This window comes from Chanodichthys erythropterus, chromosome 14 (genome assembly GCF_024489055.1).
Source record: "Chanodichthys erythropterus isolate Z2021 chromosome 14, ASM2448905v1, whole genome shotgun sequence".
In the NCBI taxonomy this organism is placed as follows: domain Eukaryota; kingdom Metazoa; phylum Chordata; class Actinopteri; order Cypriniformes; family Xenocyprididae; genus Chanodichthys; species Chanodichthys erythropterus.
This window is the reverse complement of record NC_090234.1, coordinates 16,055,204-16,068,697: the sequence shown is the minus strand read 5'-3', so window position 1 is coordinate 16,068,697 and position 13,494 is coordinate 16,055,204. Positions and strand designations below refer to the sequence as shown.

The 13,494-nt window shown below is 36.2% G+C and overlaps 1 protein-coding gene across 8 annotated transcripts in view; it reads left to right on the top strand.

Moving 5' to 3' along the window:
• cobll1b (cordon-bleu WH2 repeat protein-like 1b) overlaps nt 1–13,494 on the top strand; it is an 89,150-nt gene that overhangs the window by 35,812 nt on the left and 39,844 nt on the right. Inside the window, exon 1 of one of the 8 annotated variants that reach the window (XM_067409985.1) lies at nt 1,184–1,201. The exons of the other annotated variants lie outside the window; for them this stretch is intronic. The gene's annotated coding sequence lies outside the window, so the exon portion shown is untranslated. Of the gene's footprint in view, nt 1–1,183; nt 1,202–13,494 lie in introns of those variants that run through there. 8 annotated transcript variants of the gene reach the window in all.

Here is a 13,494-nt window from a genome sequence, read left to right as displayed (position 1 = left end):
GCGATTTCATAATTGCACTAAGCCAAATCGGTTTAAGCGTGATTTCATGTTAAATTGCGTTTTATCGTACAGCCCCGATGGATGGATGGATGGATGGATGGATGGATGGATGGATGGATGGATAGATAGATAGATAGATAGATAGATAGATAGACAGATAGACAGATAGATAGATAGATAGATAGATAGATAGATAGATAGATAGATAGATAGATAGATAGATAGATAGATAGATAGACAGACAGACAGATAGACAGACAGATAGATAGATAGATAGATAGATAGATAGATAGATAGATAGATAGATAGATAGATAGATAGATAGATAGACAGACAGACAGATAGATAGATAGATAGATAGATAGATAGACAGATAGATAGACAGATAGATAGATAGATAGATAGATAGATAGATAGATAGATAGATAGATAGATAGATAGATAGATAGATAGATAGATAGATAGATAGATAGATAGACAGGTCAAACATGAAATTAGTTGCACAGTGAAACTTTTAACAGACGCCTGCTTGCTTTCCCACTCTTGTACTGTATGTCTGCATGCGTCGAAAAAGCTTAAGCAGTTCATTTGACGGATAGGAATGAGTAAGGTCCATTTTGAGGGTGTGGAAAGAGCCTGATCATGCTAAAATTATATAAAAATGTAGGAAACTGGGACCCGCCTTTTAATGAATGCTTACATCTACAGCAAACATCTTCTTTTTTCTCACGACTCTTTAAAAAAAAAGTGCCTTTTTCTTTTTCCGTCCTTGCAGCGTACTGTTTCCATTGACATAAATGTACTCTAGTGTGCATGCTTGCACCGTGGTTTGATAACAGCAAAGCAAACATAGCTGAAAGCGATAAGACTTGATTGCATTAGCTTAACAGCATTGACGAATGCCATTCTGTTACCCACCAGCCCTTGAGTTCACAGAGTGAAGACACAAAGCTGATTACACGTCTGTGGCCATGATCAGCTGCTCGGCTTCACTTTAACACACACGCTTTCATAGCTGGGGTTTCTCTGACAGGCCTGTGGGGAGTCTGATGTCATAAAGGGGCGTGGCCTTAAGGTAGGCCTGCCACTTTTGGGCAGAAACTCTCTCTAGTCGTGTCTTACTCGTTCTCGGACTGACTGTGTGGATCAATGGGACATGTGAGGTAACTAAAAAGAGGAATTTCACACTACAGTGCAGGAGGTAAGAAACAATGGTGTCAAAATCTAGGTTTAATGAATGACTGTCCTTGTCTAGTACCTGTAGGGCAGGTAACGCTAATGCAGAGCATTTTTGCAGCTCTTGTTCATGCATGTTCATGTCACTCAGCGCACAATGTGTTAGTTTATTCTGTCTTGTTTACACCAAGTTGTGAAACCAGTCACACAACCGTACGTGTTTGATTTTACATGGAAAATAGGTAACTGGACTTCTAGATAATTGAGTGTTGTTGGGTTGCAAAGTTTGTCTGAAGTTTATAAAGAAAAGACCTAAAGTTAAACTGCATTGTTCCTAAAATATCCCGGATGGAGTCCGCTGTGCAGCAGGAAGGTGTCTTTTGGATATTGTTCAGATCTTACAACACCATCCCACCTTTCCCCAAAGGGCCAATACTGGCAGCAGCCTGTCACAATGCCCAAGTAGAACGCAAGGAAACCCCCGCTTGTTTGTCCCAGATTCACTCAGCAAGCATGCACGCTTTTGAAACATTCTCCCAGCGATCTCAGACAACAGTTAGCCTGATCCTTTGGATAATGAAATTCCACAAAGCGCTGCATCTGTCGCTCCTCGCACGGCAGCTGCAGTAATGCAGAATGTGTGGAATCCGAGCAGCCTGCGTGAACTTCTTCTACATGTTGTTGTTTCCTAGTATAATACATGTATTAAGGATTTCAGGTGACCCCAAATAGCCGCACTCTCCCTGAGCACTTTAATAATGCAAGTGGTCTTTGCTGAGTAAGTATTGTAAACATTAATTAGGCTACTGTAGCTGGTGTGCAGCCGCCCACAGGACCACACAGCCTTTAATAAAGTTGTTGGAAATGGGTGGCAGACATTTAATGCCTGGTTAGCTGATAATATTAACGAAAGACTCATTGCCTCTGTGCCCCTTTAGTTCTGAACGGTAGGAAGTCATAAACCTGTGAAAGTTAAAAAGTTTTTGTGTTCTCTTTCTCTCTCACACTTATCTTGATGAGTAGTTCAGAGTGATTAAAGGTCTACTGTAAAGGTGATTAATGCATATTTCGGGTTTGAATGGGTGTTAATGACATTTCTGTTTAAAAGATTAGTTCACTTCAGAATTCAGATTTCCTGATAATTTACTCACCCCCATGTCATCCAAAATGTTCATGTCTTTCTTTCTTCAGTAGAAAATAATAATTCCAGGATTTTTCTCCATATAGTGGACTTCACTGGGGTTCAATGGGTTGAAGATCCAAATTTCAGTTTCAGTGCAGCTTCAAAGAGCTCTACATGATCCCAGATGAGGAATAAAAGTAGTATCTAGAGAAACCATTGGTCATTTTCTTAAAAATAAATAAAAATTCTATACTTTTACACTTTTTAACCAAAAAATGCTGGTCTTGTACTGCTTTGCGATGCGCCAAGCATTACGTGATCACATTGGAAAGGTCACGTGTGACGTAGGCGGAAATACTGATCCGGTGTCTTCAGAGCGAATATGCAAAGACTAAGTCAAACGCCCTTTACCAAAAAAAAAAAGGTAAAACAATGATGTCAGACAATTTTGAAGATGAAGGAGAAAATGTCATGGAGTTTTTCGCTCTACTTCCGCCTACGTCACAAATCTTTTTAGAAAATGACCAATCGTTTTTCTAGATAAGACTCTTATTCCTCGTCTGGTGTAGATCCCTTTGAAGCTGCACTGAAATTGCAATTTGGACCTTCAACCTGTTGAAGTCCATTATATGGAGAAAAATCCTAGAATTTTTCCCTCAAAAACCTTAATTTCTTTTCAACTGAAGAAAGAAAGTCATAAACATCTTGGATGACATGGGGTGAGTAAATTATCATGGAATTTTAATTCTGAACCCAACTAGGGGTTGGGTTATTTTTTTCATTCATTAATTAGGCTTTATTTATTTAATCAAAATAACAGTAAAATCAGTAATATTGTGAAATATTATTACAATTTTAAATAACTTTTCTATGTGAATATATATTTAATTTAAATTTATTCCTGTGATGCAAAGCTGAATTTTCAGCATCATTACTGAAATCTTCAGTGTCACATGATCCTTCAGAAATCACACAAACTATATTTATTTTTAATATTGTATTATGATATATTACAGCCTTTTAATTGTGTTCAGTGGTGTTTATTTAGTTAAATTTAAAGGGGACCTATTATGCCCCATTTTACAAGATGTAAAATAAGTCTGATGTCCCCAGAGCATGTTAAAATTGTCACTTTTTGGGGGTGAGCAAAAACGAGCCGTTTCAGTGTAGTCCATTTAAATGCAAATGAGCTGCTGTGCTCGGCCTAAGAAGGCGGAGCTTCAAGAGGTCATTCTCTAGTGTCAGGAGTCAGTCAGGACGCACTACAATGTCAGAAACTGCGAATATATGCTGCATGGAGATAGAACAGGTATAGTTTATTTTAATTACCGTTAAAACTTATATTGTCTTCTTGTTTTTATCGACTATATTAGTACAGGCCTGTTGTACCGGACCCCATTCGAATGATGGCAAAAACTTTACCGATGAGTTTTATGATGTTTTTTGTACTTCACACAAAATATGAAGCGTCCGTTTTCACTCTAGAAAATCTCTTTAAGAGCTTAATAAAACACAGTGCAAGTGTGCATTAAAATATTATCTATAAACTGGTAAACTTTATATCTGTAAATCAACTCCGATGAACTGTAATAAAGTGCTCTCACCTTCATTATTGCCGTATCCAGTATCACTCTGGAGACTGTAAGCTGGATCACAAACAGCTTTATCCTTGAGTAACACATTTTTAGCACAACCTTTGTTTTGTATTGTCCCTTTGTATTGATATTCGTTCACAAAGTCCAGTATGAAATGATTCGTGCAGACATAAACGGTAGAGTTGAGGAAGCATTTTATTCGAGAAAAAAAAAAAAAAAAAAGAATCCACCTCATTTTCAGTGGCTCAGATTTCGGGAGTAAATGGAGAGAGCTTTGTGGATTAATCCATCCAGCTACAGAACACCTAAAATGCTTGGGAGATATTCTCGTCATTGAAGCAATGGCGGACTGTACAACTCACTGTGAACTCGCTCAGGGCGGTTCTAAGTCACATTGCCAGGAACCTGCTTGTTCTGAGATACTGCTTATGATTTATGGGGATTAAAAAAAAAGGAGTGGGTGGATTTTTATCACCATTGGGTGGTTGTGTACACACACTGCCAATACACATTTATATCCAAAGACCATGCAAAAGTGAATTTTGCATAATAGGTCCCCTTTAAACCAATGACACTGTTAAAATAAACACAAGTCATACACACAAGTTTCTGTATTTAGGAAACTTGATGGGTTTCTTGCCCATTAAGTTCTTTAAAGAGGACCTGTTATGCAAAATTCACTTTTATATGGTGTTTTAACATAAATTTGTGTTGGCAGTGTGTGTACACAACCACCCTATAATGGTAAAAATCCACCCACTTCTTTTTATATTTCCCATGAATCATAAACAGTGTCTCAAAATGAGTCATTTGCAATATCTACACATTATGACATTACTATATAACAGGCCCTGCCCACGACTGATGACAGAATTTGCCCTATAGAGTGTAACAGCTGGGTTCGAGAAGTAAAAACTTATATGCATAATCAACATTTTTAAACATTGAAGTTTTATTTCTCCATCGTTTTTAATTCGATTATGCTGTTAACAATGCTTCTTACATACAGCGTCAAATTAGTTTAATTTTTAAGAAACGCATCTCACCATCTTGCATTTTCCACTGCCCGCATCTTACATTTTTAGATGCAAAGACGTGTTGTGTGTAAATATCCCGCCCATTAAATTACTGTGATGTTCACAACCGGAAACTGCACTTCCAGTTCTAAAGTGATGAATGTGAGCAGCTCTACTGCTCTAATGACCTGTTTAGTATTGTATTATGAAGAATGAGAAATATGGCATATAAAAGTAAATCATATTTTGATCTCCAAAAAATGCCAAGACACATTTTATCAGCATTTTTAATTGCATATATTTTCATATAGACACAGTATTGCAGTGGTGATGCTGAGACTGGGATGTATTTGGTCTTATATTTGTCAATGCATTTGTGCATTAAAAGCTAAAATCAGCTATTTGCAACACAAATCCTGAGTTTGATCCATTGATCCTGATGGAAGGAAACCCAAATCTTAAATAATATATTGCAAACAGTTTTTGTTTTTCCAGCATCTCAGTACTTTTTGGATATTTTTAGCTCAATTTTAATGAAGTACTAATATGAAACAGCTCTTTTCTAGAGTACCAGAAGAACATAGATGTGTAGTTGCTAAACGTTCATTGATAAACAGTATTTTCATCTATATATTGTCATACATAGCATTTAAAAGCAACCCAGGATGCACCTCATAGATGTCCAGAGTAAGCAGAACTGGAATCTAGACAAGAAAAAGCTCAGATATGAGAGAGTTTTCATAATCTCCATACTTCAATTTGAGGAAAAATGTTCACATTTTGAGCCAGATCAGTTGGGGGGATGGGGTCTGTGCTGGTATTTCAAATATTCCAGTAATGAGCCTGACGACCTGAGTTTACAGACGTCTTTGATCTGAGATAGCCTGCATGTGTTGTTGTGCGTGTTGAGTCATTACTGTGATAATGCAGATTACCCAGCGTCAGGATCTCCGCATCCTGTAGGGTGAACGCACGGCTGCTTGCTTTAAAGTTTCGCCTCACCCTTGTTTTGAGGACTCAGAAAATAGCTGCACATGTTGTTCAGATTTTTTCCCCCCACAACAGGTGTTTTGAATATAACAGAGTTGAGGTGTGATCTGCAGTGACTGAATGACTCTTGAGTTTATACATTGAGACATTGTGGGTTCGGCTTATTAATGAATTACATTATGTGTTCAGACATTAGTCATGTTGCTTCACTCTGCTGGTCATTAAGTCATTTTTTTTTTTAATGACATCATGATGTTAACCCGACTTAATTGAATACAGTTGCTTTCAGCAGTTTATAAGGCTGTGTTCACACAAAAAATTGTCATGGTTTCCACAAAAATATTAAGCAGCACGGCTCTTTTCAACATTGATGTTTCTTGAGCAGAAAATCAACATATTAGAATGATTTCTGAAGGATCATGTGACACTGAGGACGGGAATTATGATGCTGAAAATTCAGCTTTGCATCACAGGAATATATTACATTTCTAAACAAATGTTCAAGTAGAAAACTATGGAAGCTTGTTTCCTCCATAAATTGAAAATAAAAAAGGTAATTGCTACTCTTTATCTCACAATTCTGACCTTTTTTTTCCTCACAGTTGCGAGTTTATATCTCAGAATTATGCCATTTTTCTTAGAATTACGAGATATAAAGTCAGAATTGCGAGATATTAAGTCAGAATTGCGAGATATTAAGTCAGAATTGCGAGATATTAAGTCAGAATTGCGAGATATAAAGACAGAATTGCGTGATATAAAGACAGAATTGCGAGATATTAAGTCAGAATTGCGAGATATTAAGTCAGAATTGCGAGATATTAAGTCAGAATTGCGAGATATTAAGTCAGAATTGCGAGATATTAAGTCAGAATTGAGAGATATTAAGTCAGAATTGCGAGATATAAAGACAGAATTGCGAGATATTAAGTCAGAATTGCGAGATATTAAGTCAGAATTGCGAGATATTAAGTCAGAATTGCGAGATATAAATTCAGAATTGCGAGATATAAATTCAGAATTGTGACATACAAACAATTATGAGGATAAAAGTCAGAATTGCAAGGAAAAAAAGTCACAATTGTGAGATAAAAATTTGCAGTTACCTTTTTTATTTTTTTATTTAGTGGCGGAAAAAAGCTTCCATAGATTATAAATTATAAAAATATTTCACACTACTACTGTTTTTAATGTATAAGAAACTTCTTTCAAAAACATTAAGAAATCTTACCGACCCCCAACTTTTGAATGGTTATGTATGTTGTATTCCACCACATAACAAAAAAAAAAAAAAAAAAAAAACTTAAAATCCAATTTGCTTGTTGAAAATCAACTTGTAATTGTATTTTAAAGCATATACTAATGTGGTTTGCATCAAGTTTGCAAAAAAAAAAATCAGATGTCATGTGATGTTTTTCTGTTCAAATTCCAAAAAAGCAGATTTTTAAGTTGGTTACACCAAAAGATTTGCCTTTTTTACTGCTGCATGTGTGAGCAACGCATCTATGTATGTATTTGTGTGAGAACTACTTTATTGAGGATATGTCATCATGTTTAATGATAGCTATCTGTGCTGATGATGAATGAGTTTAGATCTCAAGCGATGTGTCACAGGAAAAGGCCTCCCTCCAGTCAAGCTCTGACATGCCGGTGTGTCATTCACTGTTCTGAAACAGCCAAAAAGTCTCCAGATCAACTCACTGTGATCAGCTTCTTGATCATATCCAGGCCCAGATGTACATCATTTGCTAATGCTTTCAGATTCACAGCTCTGCTTAAGTCCATTTCACAGAGTTTTTCCCCCAAAACAGCATCCAAAGCAGTCAGTCAACAGGTCAGCTTTTGTCTTTGCAGCCCAGTCGCATGTTTACATGTCAACAAAACAAGTCGAACAATGCATGCTGTCAGATGCTTCCATGAACTCTTTGTCATTCAAATTCAGCTGACTGCAAAACCGCTGCCATGTGTGTCCCTTTCATCTCACTAATGTACAGTTTAAGTTCCTTTGACTGGAATAAATGCATCACATATCTGGAATATTCCGATTTGAGAACATATTTAGCAAGGTAAGATGAGCACCGGTTCTCAACAGGTTTTGGTTCAGGACTCAGACATTACATTTTACATAAAGTGTACTAAAGTTATATTAAATGTTACCATACACTGCAGAGTCACAACAATAAGTGTTTAGCATTTAAATCTCCAAAAACAAAACAAAACATTTCAGTAGGTTTAAGCTCTCTTTAACTAGTAATTCACTGTAACCATGTTTATCCTCACCCATAATTAGTATTGTCTGAGCTGAATTTACTTTAACATTGTGTAATTTTGTTCAAGTGACAGATAGTTTAGACACATTGTTTGAAAGCAGCTTACAGGCAATCATGTTAATATTTATAATATCTTAATATCTTCACGCCTTGTATAGGCCCATTGTTGTTTTTAAAAATACCTTCACAAATCATGAAACTTCATGTAAAAAAATGTGTCCCGCATTTTCATGTCACTACCGAAACAGTGTATGTTTTAGTCCATTGGCTGGGACTGATTTTAACCACACCCCTACATTTTTGATCATTTTGTGTCCCTCCCTCTCATTGCTACTTGTTGAGTAGATGTATTCAAAAGTCTGTGTGTAACTTTAAGGAATGTCACTACCAACACATTTTTTCTGCAATTAAGTTTTTTGGGTGTTATTTCATTAAATGTAGTATTTATGTGTGTACAACTGTTCAGAACTGTGTTAGGTAACAATTAGATACTTTTGAGCCTAGCTCAAATACCGAAATGACCGAAACATGATGAAGTGACATCATTGCTTTGGTAGTGACAAAAGGGAACACATAATTTATTTGGAGGAAATAAACAACAATTTTAGTACAGTTTTGCAAATCGTTACAGTGCTTCCCACAGGTTTGAAATATACTTGTGGTGGTAGCCGGGCGGAAAATCCTCCTATCACACACGGCACAAAAATGGTCTACTACATGTGACAAACAAATAATGTGTGTTTTTTTTTTTTTAACAGTATTTTTATTTATTGAAATTAATTTTAATTACATAGCATATTACATTTAATTACATACTAATATTATTTATTATTATGCATTGTAAATTATGCAAAATTACAGCATTTAAATGGTTCACCTTTTTGTATGTTCTCCTTGCTGTCATATAGTGTCTCTCTCAGTGAATGGGACACAGATTTTACTAGTAAAATTTATAAAATGAATAATATATGTGTCAAATAATGTTCTTAGTCTTTTCTTCCTGTGGGGGAGACTACAATAATTTACTATGAATTAAATGGAAATCAAATTAAATACAATTTATTGTGTAACCAAAATACCAATAATGGCCAAAAGAAAAAGAAAAAACATAGCGTGTGACTTTTAATTATAAACAAGCCCGCAATACACCGGGACTCTTATTTTGAAATGTCTGATCTATTGCAGGCTGATCCTTCAGATTCTTACAATCGTCTAAAACATTTTATATAAAGGCCATGAAGTAGACTTTGTAATAATTCATCAACTTGAGTTCATTAGCAATCGCTTAGCATACATCTGCGCTTTTCATTGATTGAGAATCACTTTGAAGCAGTCTGAGGCACTGTTGTGCGAGCTTCTATAACACGCAACAGCGCCCCCTTGTGACTTTGCAACATGCAGCACCCGTGGGAATGCTAGCGGGAGTAAACAGTTTTGACCCACACATAACGAGCAGGTACGAAACGACTAGTTATTCGATCGCGGATGGTTTCATTATCTTGTGCGGATATAAAAGTATAAGAGGATAAAAATAATAAAAGCAAAAATGTGTCTCCAAATATACTTGGGCGGCCATCATTATACGTGGGCGGCCCGCCCAAGTAAAGTCTATGGGTCTCATTCAACACGAGCAGAACGAATTTTTGTGTAAATCGTGTGTAAAGTGGTTCTGGCGTAAATTTTCGGATTCATTAAAATGTTCGTATTTTCCAAATGTTAGTTGGTACGAAAGAAATCTACACCTGCTCCCAGTCACGCGTAAATAGTGTAACATCCGAACGTTTTGGTCATTAATAAGGCTGCATTTTAATTCACCTTAATAAGGTACATATTTACACAGCATTTTGAAAAAATATTATATATAGTAATTACATACGTTTTTTCTTTTTACTTTTATTGTGAGAGCCAGTAATAGCGTCTGCAAACGGAGCACTTTAATCAAATAATGGATAGATTTCAATACGGTTGGGCAAACTAATGGCCCCTTATTTATTATGGAAATTGTTTCCTATAAAATGTCCAAAATCCTTCGTTTGGTGTCATAATATGATGCCCATATATAGTTGTCAGTCGGATTTAATGGGCGGGATTTATGGTAATTGAGAATGAGCGTGCACGCTACCAAAACATTACTGTCACTACTGAAAATGTCCAGTCACGACCAAAGCATGGGATATTTTGTCAAAAATAAAGTGTATTGAACTATCAACAAAGATGTTATGGTAGTGTTTGGTTCAATGTACAGTGGGTACGGAAAGTATTCAGACTCCCTTAAATTGTTCACTCTTTGTTATATTGCAGCCATTTGCTAAAATCATTTAAGTTCATTTTTTTTCCTCATTAATGTACACACAGCACCCCATATTGACAGAAAAACACAGAATTTGGTCCTGGTCGTCACAAACGTCTTCCATTTAAGGATTATGGAGGCCACTGTGCTCTTAGGAACCTTAAGTGCAGCAGAATTTTTTTTGTTACCTTGGCCAGATCTGTGCCTTGCCACAATTCTGTCTCTGAGCTCTTCAAGCAGTTCCTTTGACCTCATGATTCTCATTTGCTCTGACATGCACTGTGAGCTGTAAGGTCTTATATAGACAGGTGTGTGGCTTTCCTAATCAAGTCCAATCAGTATAATCAAACACAACTTTGTAAAAGGCATAAAGTTTATCATACTGATTTCAAAGAAAGATTGGATTCAAAATACAGCAAATCTCATAAATTACACTTGACTTTCTGAAAATAAAATATGAGAATTAACTGCACAATTACCTGAAATGTGTACCTTGGATATTATACAATTTGTTTATACAAAATGTGTGTGAAAAAAAAAAAAAAAAAAAAAATCACATTGGTGATGTTTTCAACATGTTTGACTTTGAACCAATTCTGTAGAATGGCCTATATATGTTTGTGTATGTATGTGTGTATGTGTGTGTGTGTGTACAGCATATATAGTATGTCTCGGTTTACATGAGTGTACTGTATGTACAGGTGAAGTTGGATGTACTGTATCCAGCTTTACATATATCACTCACTGGGTGATCATGTTTAACTGAGAAACTATGCATTGCAGTGTTCAGGAATCACAGAGAGGTTTGATAAAGCTATTATGGTTAAAGAGGTAGACAGTTGTGAAACCTTGAAATATCAACGTTGTGCATGCAGTGTCTCGGTTGATGTTTGTGCAGGTGTCTGCATGTGAGTTTGTCGACTGATTTGACCCTTCAAAGCTCCTGGCTCTACTTGCTGTTTGAAATGATCCCATTAAAAGTAATTTGATATTCATAATATTCCTCTCAATCCACTGGTAATAAGTCCTTTCCTTTCTTGTTTTTTTTTTTGGTATTGCCTTTTCTATGAAAGATTCATGCTGCGTTTTGTTATTTTGGTGTTTTCATCATCAAATTCAATCATAATTCTGACTCTGAATTCTGATTGGATGAGCCACGGCACCTTTAAAGAAAAATGTTTGTGGCATTTGTGCAAATAAATCTTCTAATATATGTTGATAAACACTCTAGTAGACACTAATGGGACATTTGCTATTTGAAATGTCTGTTTTGAATGTGTCTGCTTACCATGTCAGAAACCCTCATGTTTACTTTGGCCTGCCCTACCCACTCAAACATAACATGCTATGCTAATGCACACATTTCAGGGGCTTTCCCAACTTCCTGCGTAATGTTTATGCTGTGTTCGTCAGGCCTGGACTATTCCTGACCGTCCACAGGGAATCTTGTAAGTCAAATAAAAATCAGGTAATTGATATGAAATATCGTCTGCTGCTGAGGGACATTTGTGAACTGTGTTAGTGTTTCAGCAGATGGTTGCTTGTGATTTATTGTGTTTCTGATGCCCAGCATTATTGTTATTGCAGAACAGAACGTTCAGTCATTTTCTCATCCCTCTGGAGTCATCATATTTGGATTAATTTGACATTCAAACAAAACCCTTCTGCTTCATATGGTGTAATACAGCCTGAGGTGTCCAATGCCCTGTAACCTAAAAATGACCACATTGAGCAACAAAGTTTTTGGACAGCATTGTATAGTGCTTGGCCTAATAAGATTTTAACGGGTCATATCATGAGGAATTAAATGTTCCGTGATCTTTTGAGGTAAGAGGTCATCCCAAATGTCCTCCCAATCCAAAAAGAGTATAAATTCAAATTAATCCTGTTTTGAAATCTGAAACTTCACACATGACCACATTTACATGTCATTGACCTTTTTTGGTCCGTCCTGTCGTGGTGAGGTAATGCAGAGGAAGAATGATAGATAATATTATTCTTAAACAATAGAGGAAATAATTAAGCTTGAAATGAGGAAACGTTTTTGTCAAACCTTGTACTATTCCTAGCTCTGCTGTGGCATGTCTCGGCGTGCATTATTTTGTGATATATGTAAGCTTTGCAAACATGTACTGTCAGAAAAAAGTGTGCATAAAATTGTAACATTAGGGGTACAATAGCTCTACCCTTAAAATGACAACTTTGTACCTTATTTACCCCTAAAAGGTTCATAGTGATACTTTAAGCGTACCTATTACTACTCCAAGGCACTAATGTTTACCATTTAGGGGTAGATAAGGTGCAAAGTATGTCATTTTAAGAGTATTGCCCTTGTGACAAGCACATCTTTTTTCTGACAGTGTTCTGTTGTTGAATGAGGAAGGGGTTAAAACTATTTTAGACGTGCAGACCTGCAGGCCTTGTTTGAATACTTATTTCACATGCAAAGCTGATATTTACTTAGAAGTCTTAGAAGTTACAGCAGCCAAAAGGGGCTTTTTTTAAAGGCCTGAAACATACTGTATGCAATTGCATGCATTTAAACGCAAACTAGCTGCACTATTTAATGTGTCATTGTGTTGCAAAATGTGTCCGATCACAAATCATGATACAATGTATATAGCCGTTGCATTCTTAGTATTGCACTATAGCATGCATTAGTGTTTACACCCTTCAGCGGTCAGTTTTCTCTAAATACAGTGTGTTTAACAGAACAGTGTTTTTGCTGCATTGACTGAGAATTAGTGTCTGGCGACTAACTTTGAACTCTTTCTTGTATATACTCTTGTGTACTTGTATTTTATTTTGCCTTGCTTCAGCTATGATAAAGAGACATGTACTTTTGCATTGCATGTTTGTGCATTTTTAGAATGGAGCAATGAAGGGAGGGGTGTGTTTTTTTGGGGGTTGATTCAAATATTAACAGTGTTTCTCAGAAATTGCTTACTGTACCTATAACTGTCCGCCTGTACTCAATAATTTTATTCCTTAAAACTAATTTTTGATCACCAAAATGACACATTTGAACGTTTTT